General features: G+C 42.2%; 1 non-coding gene across 1 annotated transcript; it reads left to right on the top strand.

Moving 5' to 3' along the window:
• The first annotated feature begins 8,840 nt into the window (after positions 1 to 8,840).
• Trnas-uga lies at positions 8,841 to 8,915 on the top strand. Its single transcript has one exon. It is a non-coding gene; the product is annotated as a tRNA-Ser (tRNA).
• Positions 8,916 to 10,023: the final 1,108 nt, after the last annotated feature.

Here is a 10,023-nt window from a genome sequence, read left to right as displayed (position 1 = left end):
AAACTTGACTCATTCAATTAACTGAATACATCAAAAATGGATCATTTTAACAGTTTTTCTACTACAAGAGTTAGGCCGAATTATTTGTTTAAATCATGAAATTAACAAATATAAGTACACAAACAAACCTTTGGATAAAACTGTTGATTACTTTGGAATAGATCCAAATACATACTTTAAGATTACTTGCATTTTGTCTTCCAAATGTTCACAATTATTACAGAATTAATATTTGTTTATATGTCAACAATAGGATTTTAGTTATGAAACAATTACTGATTTCACCCTATAATGAGAGGTACTAACTAGGAATAGTCAAAATAAATTAGAGAATCAATTACATACCTAAACCTAAGCTCAAAATTAGATCTGGTGTTATATTCCTTTAAACTGAGGGCCAATCTTTCTCTTTTATGAAAATTCATATTATATTCATGTTTGCTAATGGTACATAGTTCAACAAAAAAAAAAGAATTTAAGGAGGCAGATGGCAAAACAAGAGGGGAATTAAAACTATTCCAGCTTGCTTCATCACAGGCTATATAGTAGTTGTAGTCAATTGTGTGGCCTTCCTGTTCGGTGGTTAGTACATGAGATTTCCATGTGAGTTGCCAGTAGATGGATAGTCCAAGGTGTGGGTGATGCATTCTATCATTATTGCCTGAGTTTTCGAAGGGATGATCTTGAAGAGCCACTGGTTACATCATAAGATAAACTGATTCAGGTGGATTTCGAGGGATTGTTGGGATTTCTGGAGTGAGGGTAGCGGGTGAAAAAAGCGATGTCATTAGCCTACTGAAGAAGGTGGACTGATGGAGATTGTTTGGGGGTATCAGCAGTGTAGGGGAGATAAAGGAGGGGAGCGAGGATGGAACCTTGGGGAATGCTTGCAGTGGGATGGAAGGTACGGGAATTAGTGTTATTAATGGTGACAAAGGTTGGGAGATTAAGAGAGGAAGGATACAGTAAGGCAAACATAATTACTTGGAAGTGTGCAAGTCTGGAATCTGAAGAAGAAACCAAATTGCCATACATGGTCATAAGCTTCCTCTAGATCAAGGCAGAAATAAACAGCAGATTTACAGGTGTTGAGCTACTGGGATAGGAGATGGGTGAGGTCCGGGAGCTAGTGATCAGAGGAGAAGGTGGGATGGAAACCACATTGTGTAACAGAAAGGATGTGGTGTTGTTTCAGTTGTTGACAGATGTGCCAGAAGAGGATGGATTTGAAAACCTTGCTGAAGACTTAGGTGAGGCAGACAGGGCCAGCAGCAGGAAGTATCAGTTGTAGGTTTGTGGAGTTGGAGAAAAAGTAGAATTTTTAAGGTTTTGCACAGCTCAGGATAGTCACTTGTGGAGAGAATAGTGGTATAAAGGTTTGCAATGATGACTAGAAAGGAGGCAGAGCATTTTTTATGGTGTCAATAGGTAATTCAGGTATGAGCAGTGGATGTGTTGTGCTTTCTGTGAAGTACTTGTTTTGTTTCATATGGTGTGACTGGGGTGTTTAATTCTGTTTCTGGTATATTGTCAAAGTACTGGAAAGTGGGAGCTATGGGTGAAATAGCAGTGTTTGTGTGTTCATGTATGGTAGGGAACAAGAAGTAATCAAAATGAGTGTCATCAAGGATGGGGAAAATGTTGGAGAGATATGATGCAAAGTGGTCAGAATTGCTCTGGTTGTCAAGTAAGGAATGGTAGTGAGTGGAGGAGTGGGTAGCAAGGGATTGGGTTATTCTCAGTAAGTCAGTGGAATGCTTTCCAGTACCTGGAAGAATTAATGGGGAGAGTAGCACTGAGTTTGGTGCCAGTCCCAGTGTTTTTTGCATTGAGCAAATTCCACCTGTATCTCTGTATTTGCTGGAGGCATGTGAGCCTATCATGATCACAAATCCTTAGAAAGGTGCAATATAAGTTATGAGATTCTCAGAGGAGAAGGGCTTCTAGGAGGAGCAGTATGACGAGGATATATGGCCTTAGTAGGGATGTGAGCAGATATAGCATCTGACAAGGTCTGATGCAGAAGGGCTGTGGCATGGGGTATGTCATCACATTGGTGCTAAGTTATGGGGTGGCTTACAATCTGGGTATCTGTGGATTCCCAGTAGGCATTTCAGTTGGTGTGGGAGTAGTTGTGGGTAACTTTTGGATGGATACTGTGGTTAGTTTATATGAGGATGAGGTAATGGGTAGGAGATAGTGAGGAAAACATGTAAATGGTCACTTCTAATTGGATTGAGGATTTCTCCATGGGGTAAGGAGGATGGGAGATGATAGGACAACATCTGAGGTGATGTTGCAGTCAGGGTGGGTGTGCTGGGGATGGGAGCAATGACACCTTGGAGGGAATCTGAAAAATGATTCCAGCACTGGACTTTTTCCAAGGATCTACTATGGGTGTTGAGATCAATGGCAATGATATACCCTTATGAGCCAAAATACTGCCCACTGTGAGGTTGAATGCCTCCTGGTGAAGTTGCAAGCACATGACACAGTGAGGAAAGAATGTTAGTGGAAGATAGACAAATGGGCAGTGGTTATAGTGAAGATATGGGCAGCAAATGGGGAAATTGATTGATATCAGTGGTTTTGACAAAGAGCACATAGCTGTGGCGCTGGGGCTGGAAATGAGAATCTCTGAAATAATGAAGCTGGTCACCTGTCAGCATACTACTGTTTTGAACACTTATGGAAAGTGGCTGAAGGATGGTGAAGTAACAAGTAGGCCATATGGTATTGGATGATCACATCTCATCACAAAACATAGAGGTCAGAGAATCCCCCGTTGTGTAGTCCAGGACAGGCAGTGATCTGTGGCAGATCCAATGACAGAGTGCAATGTTGGTGCAGACACAAATGTTTCAGAGTATGCCATTCAGAGGCCGTAGTTGAATATGGAGCTCCACATCACATAACCCCTACCTCTTCCTGTTGTGAATAAGCAAGCTGGGGTAGTTGTAATTCCCCTCTTGTTTTGCCATCTGCTTCCTTAAAATCATTTTTTTATGTTTAACTATGTACCATTAGCATACATGAATATAATCTGCATTTTCATAAAAGAGAAAGATTGGCCCTCAGTTTTGAAAAATGTGACACGAGATCTAATTTTGTGCTTAGTTTTATGTATGTAATTGATTTTCTAATTTATTTTGACTATTCCTAGTTAGTATCTTTTGTTATAGGGTGAAGTCAGTAATTGTTTCGTAACTTAAATTCTATTGTTGACATGTAAACAAATATAAAGTCTGTATTAATTATAAGCATTTGGAAGACGAAATACTAGTAATCTTAAAGTATCTATTTGGCTCTATTGGAAAACATGTTAGCAAAGCCAACCCTTAATTAATTCCAAATCAACTAACAGTTTTGTCAAAAGTATTGTTTGTATACTTATGTTTGTTAATTTCATGATTTAAACAAATAATTTGGCCTAACTCTAGTAGTAGAAAAACCGTTAAAAAGGACCAATTTTTTGATGTATTCAGTTAATCGAATGAGTCAAGTTTTAATTGTAATTTCTGTAAATTTAACTTTAAACAATGTGTAGTTTCAGTACCTGTTATTGTGATGATATATAAGGGCCCGATTTTTGGTCATGAGACAGTCAGTCCACGGCCGAGTTTCAGACAAGTCACCTGTGCTAGTTAACAGCAATGCTTCAACTTAACAGTGTAATAAGTGTTAAGCAATTAGGCTGTGTGTTAGAACAGTGACAATGTCTGCTCCATACATACCTGATTATTCTTCAAGAATTGTGAACTTTGTGGCTAGTCTTTTACTGCTCATAGAGGTTCAACAGTAAAATATTGTAGCAGTATGTGGAGATTTGCCTGCTAACTATTAATGAGGCTTATGGAAAGTTTAAACAATTGCACACTGGCCGTATAACTGTGTATTATAAGTGGGTTATGAAAAGTGAAATTAAAGTACTGTGAAACACAGCTGTGCGTATGTCTGCTACGTTATTTACAGTAGTCACTGTCCAAATTAAAAACCTCATGTTTCAGCCAGTGTAGCGAGGCAGTACATTGACACCGAGGACAAACAAATGAAGAAGTAAAAGCAGGTGCAACCGTTACACTGTGTTGACCCACCATCATCATCAGTTACGATTGCAGTAGGGACAGCATCACTGAGTTTTTCCTGTGGATAAACAGAAACATGTTGCCTGTTGAATGAAACACATTTCTTGTTATACCAGGTCAATGGTTGGGTCATGCTGCACGAAACATTCACCGCACCATGGATGCAGGCCAGTGAGGTCAGAGTTATGCTACAGGGTACACTGAGTTGGGCTTCCATGGGATCTGTGGTGGTTATCGAAGGCATCATGATGGCAGTGAACTACGGGGACATTACTGCAGACAATCTGCATTGCTTCATGCTTGAAGTCCCCACTGTTGAGGTGACATCTTCCAGCAGGATAACTGTCCATGTTGCACAGACAGAATCCTGCTACACTGGTTTGAAGAGCATGGTAGTGAACTCACATTGATTTCTTGGCCAGTAAATGTGCCTGATCTGTACCCATCGGAACACACATCAGGTGCCAATTGTGTGCCTGTAAACCACCATCCTGTAATTTGGGGTAATTGCTTGATCTGTTTGTAGACATCTGGTGCCACATACTTCTGGAATCCTGTCAAGACTGTAGAATCAATGCCAGGCATAATCTCTGTTATACTGTGTTTGCATGGTCAACCAACACGTTATTAAAAAGGTGGTCATAATGTTTTCACTCGTCAGTGTAGGTAGAAAAGGTATAGTCTATTAAGTGAGGAAATATGAGATGATAAGGTCAAATGTAGATAATAGCACAGGTGACAGGGTTTTGAAGAAGTGAGCTATGGATGAGGCATTTGGTGGGATTACTGAGTCAGGGTTATGGCCAAATGGGGATGTTTTTGTGGTAGCTAATTGCAACTCCACTCCTGGCCAAGGTGAGGGGATTATCTGTGCAGTGGAGGATATGGGGAGAGGTTTGGATGGTGTAAATGGGTTGGAGGAATGTTTAACTAAGGATGAAGGTAACAGTGTTGTGTTGAGATAGGGTATGCATTAAAAGGGACTTGTTGGAGGGTAGGGAGAGGATGTTGTGATACAAGATTCTGAATTGTTCTCGCACTGTGATGAGAGCCTAGGCTGTGGGTTGTATGGGTGAGGGGATGGAGAGATTTAAACAAAAGTGTCAAGTTGGGTGAAGGCAAAGCAAGATTCACACACTGGTTGAGGAGGTGGTCATTGTAAAGGAGGCATTTTTGACAATTGTAGGACTGCAGCAAGGGGGGCGGGGGGGGGGGAGAATTTAGAAGGTTCAAATTGATGTCAGCAGTTGTATATGGGGGCTCCCTCCCTCAAAGGTGAGCAACGGTGTGGCAGATTCTGTGAAGACTCACATAAGGAAGTTGGGATGCAAGTCATAAATACAGAGGGCTGTGCACATTTACAAGGAAGGACTGCAATTCAGTTCAGAAATCACAACCTCTACTGTGATCTCGAGACAAACATTTTCTATCAAGGTAGTTAAGGTGAGGGAACAGTGAGGAGGCTGGGTTTGTTTGGATGTGGAGGTGATGTTAAAAGGAATGAGGAGGTATGAGGGCTAAACATAATAATAATTTTGAGGAAGAGGTCAGAGTGGAAGTTGGGATTCATGAATTTGATAAGGATGGAATCTTTGTGGGGTTGATTTGGGTGATGAGGTTGTGAGGGACATATTTCCTGACTTTAGGAGATAGGGATTTAGCATTTAGGAATCTGGGGTCAGGATGGGAGAGGATGAAGGTATGTATAGCTGGGAGAGAAGGTGCAGGGGAGGGAGCTGGGTAGGATTGGGAGTTGTTTGTAGTTTTTTGGTTACAGTGCTTGTAGTGGGGTCTGTATTAGGGCACTTCGATAGCTTTACAGCGATTATGGGGCGTGGTGAGGGTAAGGGAAATGAAGAAGGTGAGACATGTCACTGTGCAGGTCCTTCCATTTGGCTTGAATAGGAACAACTGCTTGTGGACTGTGTTGTGGTTTCTGACATTAAAATGGTAAAGGACAAGATGTTATTTTTGCAGACATTGCAGGGTAAGTGGTTGCCGTGAGCTAAATAGGAAGTGGGAGACAGGCAAAGGGAAAGGTAGGTGATGGGGAAGGGGTCATGGAAAGAGTAGGTAGGATAGGTGAAGGAAGTGACTGCAAACAGGGATGAGACTGTGGCAATGGGAGGGTGGACATAGGGAGGTAAACCAGAGGAAGTGCTGCACGTAGTGATACTGGGAGCAGAGGAAGGGGTGATGTAAATGATGAAGGTGGCTGGTATGTCCATTGTGGGTCTAGGAGGAAGGAAACAGAAATCAACAATCATTACTAGGGATAGAGATTTACTGAGACTGTGGGCGATGACAGCAGTGACATCTGGGATGATGTGATGACAGCAGATGAGGATGGCAGTGGTGGTGATGAAGACAAAGGGGCAAGAAGACTGCAGCAGTGACAGTGATAGTGACAGCAGTGAAGATGGAGGCAGGGAGACAACTGTAGTGGCAGTGTCTGTGATGCTCGGGAGACAACTGTAGTGGCAGCAGCTGTGACAGAGGTGAAGTGATTGTAGCAGCAATGGCAATGAAACTGTAGCTGTGTAGCAAGACAGAGATGCCAACAATAATGGTAATACACAAAGGTGATGATGATGATGATGAACACAAATTCACACACACTGCGGAAAGCCATGACAACACAAGTAAATTACACATGCAAACAAGTATTGATGCAGAGCGTAGGGGAGTATCCCTACCAGTCTATGCAACAAGAGTAGTGACAAACGAACTTGTAATTGGGAGTACCCTTGTCATATAGTTGATTGGTGCTGGAGAAGAATGAGAAACAGCTCCTTAATTGAGGCCACTTTAAAGGACAAAAGATCTGCATCTTATTCAGTGGCTGGGTGAAAGTAGTAACATCAAAGCCCCACGGCTGTAGTAGTTCTAACATATGAAGTCTCGTTCTTCACCCAATCAGCTCATAGGATACTCCTTGGCCTAGTCACTCCCCACTGCTTCAGTTTGGTGTTTGCATTTGTGCCTTGAAAATGACAAAAATATTGGCTGTTGTCGAAGATGTCATCCAGCTGTGTTTGAACCATAGAGGTAATTCTAGGCGCAATAACATCCTATGGAGCTGATTGGTTGAAAGACATGAGATTATCAGTTACAGCTGCAAGAGTCTGTGGAGTTATGATGTCACACTTTTCATCCAATCACATATTCCTCTCCATGTCAGAGTTTCAGAACATGGCACCTCATGTATGCTACATGACCAGAAAAATATTTAGGAAAACATGGACATGTAAAAAAGCTTTCAGGGCTACTCAGTCACACTTCCACATGAAGAAGTAAGTATACACAGTGCCCACAATAAATATTGCACAACCGAATATAGTGATAGGTGTAGAAAATTTCCACATGCTGTGTGAATGAAGTATTCTTTATTTACATACTATTATTTTCAAGACCTTTAGGCTTAATTTCATTCCACAAAGTGACTAATAAGCCTCACTTCATAAGTATTTCAAGTGAATCTGTGCCAGTACTGTCACTTGTAATGTTCATTTTCAGAAAAAATTGTTTCACGGGTTTGAAATGGAAACAATAGTAGAACTAAAAAGTAACAGAGATGTAGACAAAATCAGTCTTCCAGAATGAGATTTTCACTCTGCAGCGGAGTGTGCGCTGATATGAAACTTCCTGGCAGATTAAAACTGTGTGCCCGACCGTGACTCGAACTCGGGACCTTTGCCTTTCGCAGGCAAGTGCTCTACCAACTGAGCTACCGAAGCACGGCTCACGCCTGGTACTCACAGCCTTACTTCTGCCAGTACCTTGTCTCCTACCTTCCAAACTTTACAGAAGCTCTCCTGCGAACCTTGCAGAACTAGCACTCCTGAAAGAAAGGATATTGCGGAGACATGGCTTAGCCACAGCCTGGGGGATGTTTCCAGAATGAGATTTTCACTCTGCAGCGGAGTGTGCGCTGATATGAAACTTCCTGGCAGATTAAAACTGTGTGCCCGACCGAGACTCGAACTCGGGACCTTTGTTTTTCGCGGGCAAGTGCTCTACCAACTGAGCTACCGAAGCACGACTCACGCCCGGTACTCACAGCCTTACTTCTGCCAGTACCTCGTCTCCTACCTTCCAGACTTTACAGAAGCTCTCCTGCAGAAGTAAGGCTGTGAGTACCGGGCGTGAGTCATGCTTCGGTAGCTCAGTTGGTAGAGCACCTGCCTGCGAAAGGCAAAGATCCCGAGTCCGAGTCTCGGTCGGGCACACAGTTTTAATCTGCCAGGAAGTTTCATATCAGCGCACACTCCACTGCAGAGCGAAAATCTCATTCTGGAAACATCCCCCAGGCTGTGGCTAAGCCATGTCTCCGCAATATCCTTTCTTTCAGGAGTGCTAGTTCTGCAAGGTTCGCAGGAGAGCTTCTGTAAAGTTTGGAAGGTAGGAGGCGAGGTACTGGCAGAAGTAAGGCTGTGAGTACCGGGCGTGAGTCATGCTTCGGTAGCTCAGTTGGTAGAGCACTTGCCCGCGAAAAGCAAAGGTCCCGAGTTCGAGTCTCGGTCGGGCACACAGTTTTAATCTGCCAGGAAGTTTCATATCAGCGCACACTCCGCTGCAGAGTGAAAATCTCATTCTGGAAACATCCCCCAGGCTGTGGCTAAGCCATGTCTCCGCAATATCCTTGCTTTCAGGAGTGCTAGTTCTGCAAGGTTCGCAGGAGAGCTTCTGTAAAGTTTGGAAGGTAGGAGACGAGGTACTGGCAGAAGTAAGGCTGTGAGTACCGGGTGTGAGTCATGCTTCGGTAGCTCAGTTGGTAGAGCACTTGCCCGTGAAAGGCAAAGGTCCCGAGTTCGAGTCTCGGTCGGGCACACAGTTTTAATCTGCCAGGAAGTTTCAAAATCAGTCTTGAAAATACACTGCAGAATAGTTCTTCTTCAGATTTTGTAGTGAATAACTTAAAAAGTATGTAAACTATAAAGGACAGTCAGAAAGTAGTGACCTAAAATAAATAAATAAGGAAAAGTTTGCTGTAGCATTCCATTTTTTTAACATGAAATACACTGAGGTGACAAGTCATTGGATAGCAAGATGTACATGCACAGACGATGCCATTTGCACTAAGGTGAGTCATGTGAAACTGTTTCTGACATGATTCTGGCCACATGATGAGATTTAACAGACTTTTAACATGGAATGGTAGTTGGAGCTAGAAGTGTGGAGACATTCAATTTCAGAAATCATCAGCGAATTCAATATTCCAAGATAAAAAGAGTCAAGAGAGTGAATACCAAATTTCAGGCATTACTCCTCATCATAGACAATATAGTGCTATGTATCATCTCACAGATCATTGTCATTATTTTTATTATTTAATATTGTGATACTTAAGATTTCTTTTACACATAAAACCTCTTGCTGTTATCAAGTGCAAGTGTCATTCCCCTTAAGTACACTGTTGACACTATTGTAGTACATTAAAGAAAAAACAGAAGCAAACAGTGTCCAAACAGGCCTTGAAGGCCGAATGGTACCAACTGGCCACTGTGACATCCTCAGCCCACAGGCGTCACCAGATGTAGATGCAGAGGAGCATGTGGTCAGCACACCACCCTCTCGGCCATTGTCAGTTTGCTTGCCTCACAAAGGCTGAGTCCACCCCACTTACCAACAGCACTCAGCAGACATGGACAGTGACCCCTCCAAGTGCTTAACTTCGGTGATTTGATGGTAACCAGTGTTACCACTGCAACAAGACTATTGGTCAGTACATTAAACAGATAATACTATTTTCCTCCTAAAGAGAAATTAGCAACGCATTTGGATGTCTTCTTACAATTTTAAAGCTTCAATAGTTTCATTTTCAACAGAGAACATCAATGCATAAAATTTGCTGAATTAACAAATACCACACTGAATAGTGCATGCTACAACCAGTTAGTACAAGTAACGATTTTAGTAATTCTGACTTAGTTCATTT

The sequence above is a fragment of the Schistocerca americana genome, chromosome X (genome assembly GCF_021461395.2).
Source record: "Schistocerca americana isolate TAMUIC-IGC-003095 chromosome X, iqSchAmer2.1, whole genome shotgun sequence".
Classification (NCBI taxonomy): Eukaryota; Metazoa; Arthropoda; class Insecta; order Orthoptera; family Acrididae; genus Schistocerca; species Schistocerca americana.
This window is presented reverse-complemented; position numbering and strand designations above follow the sequence as displayed.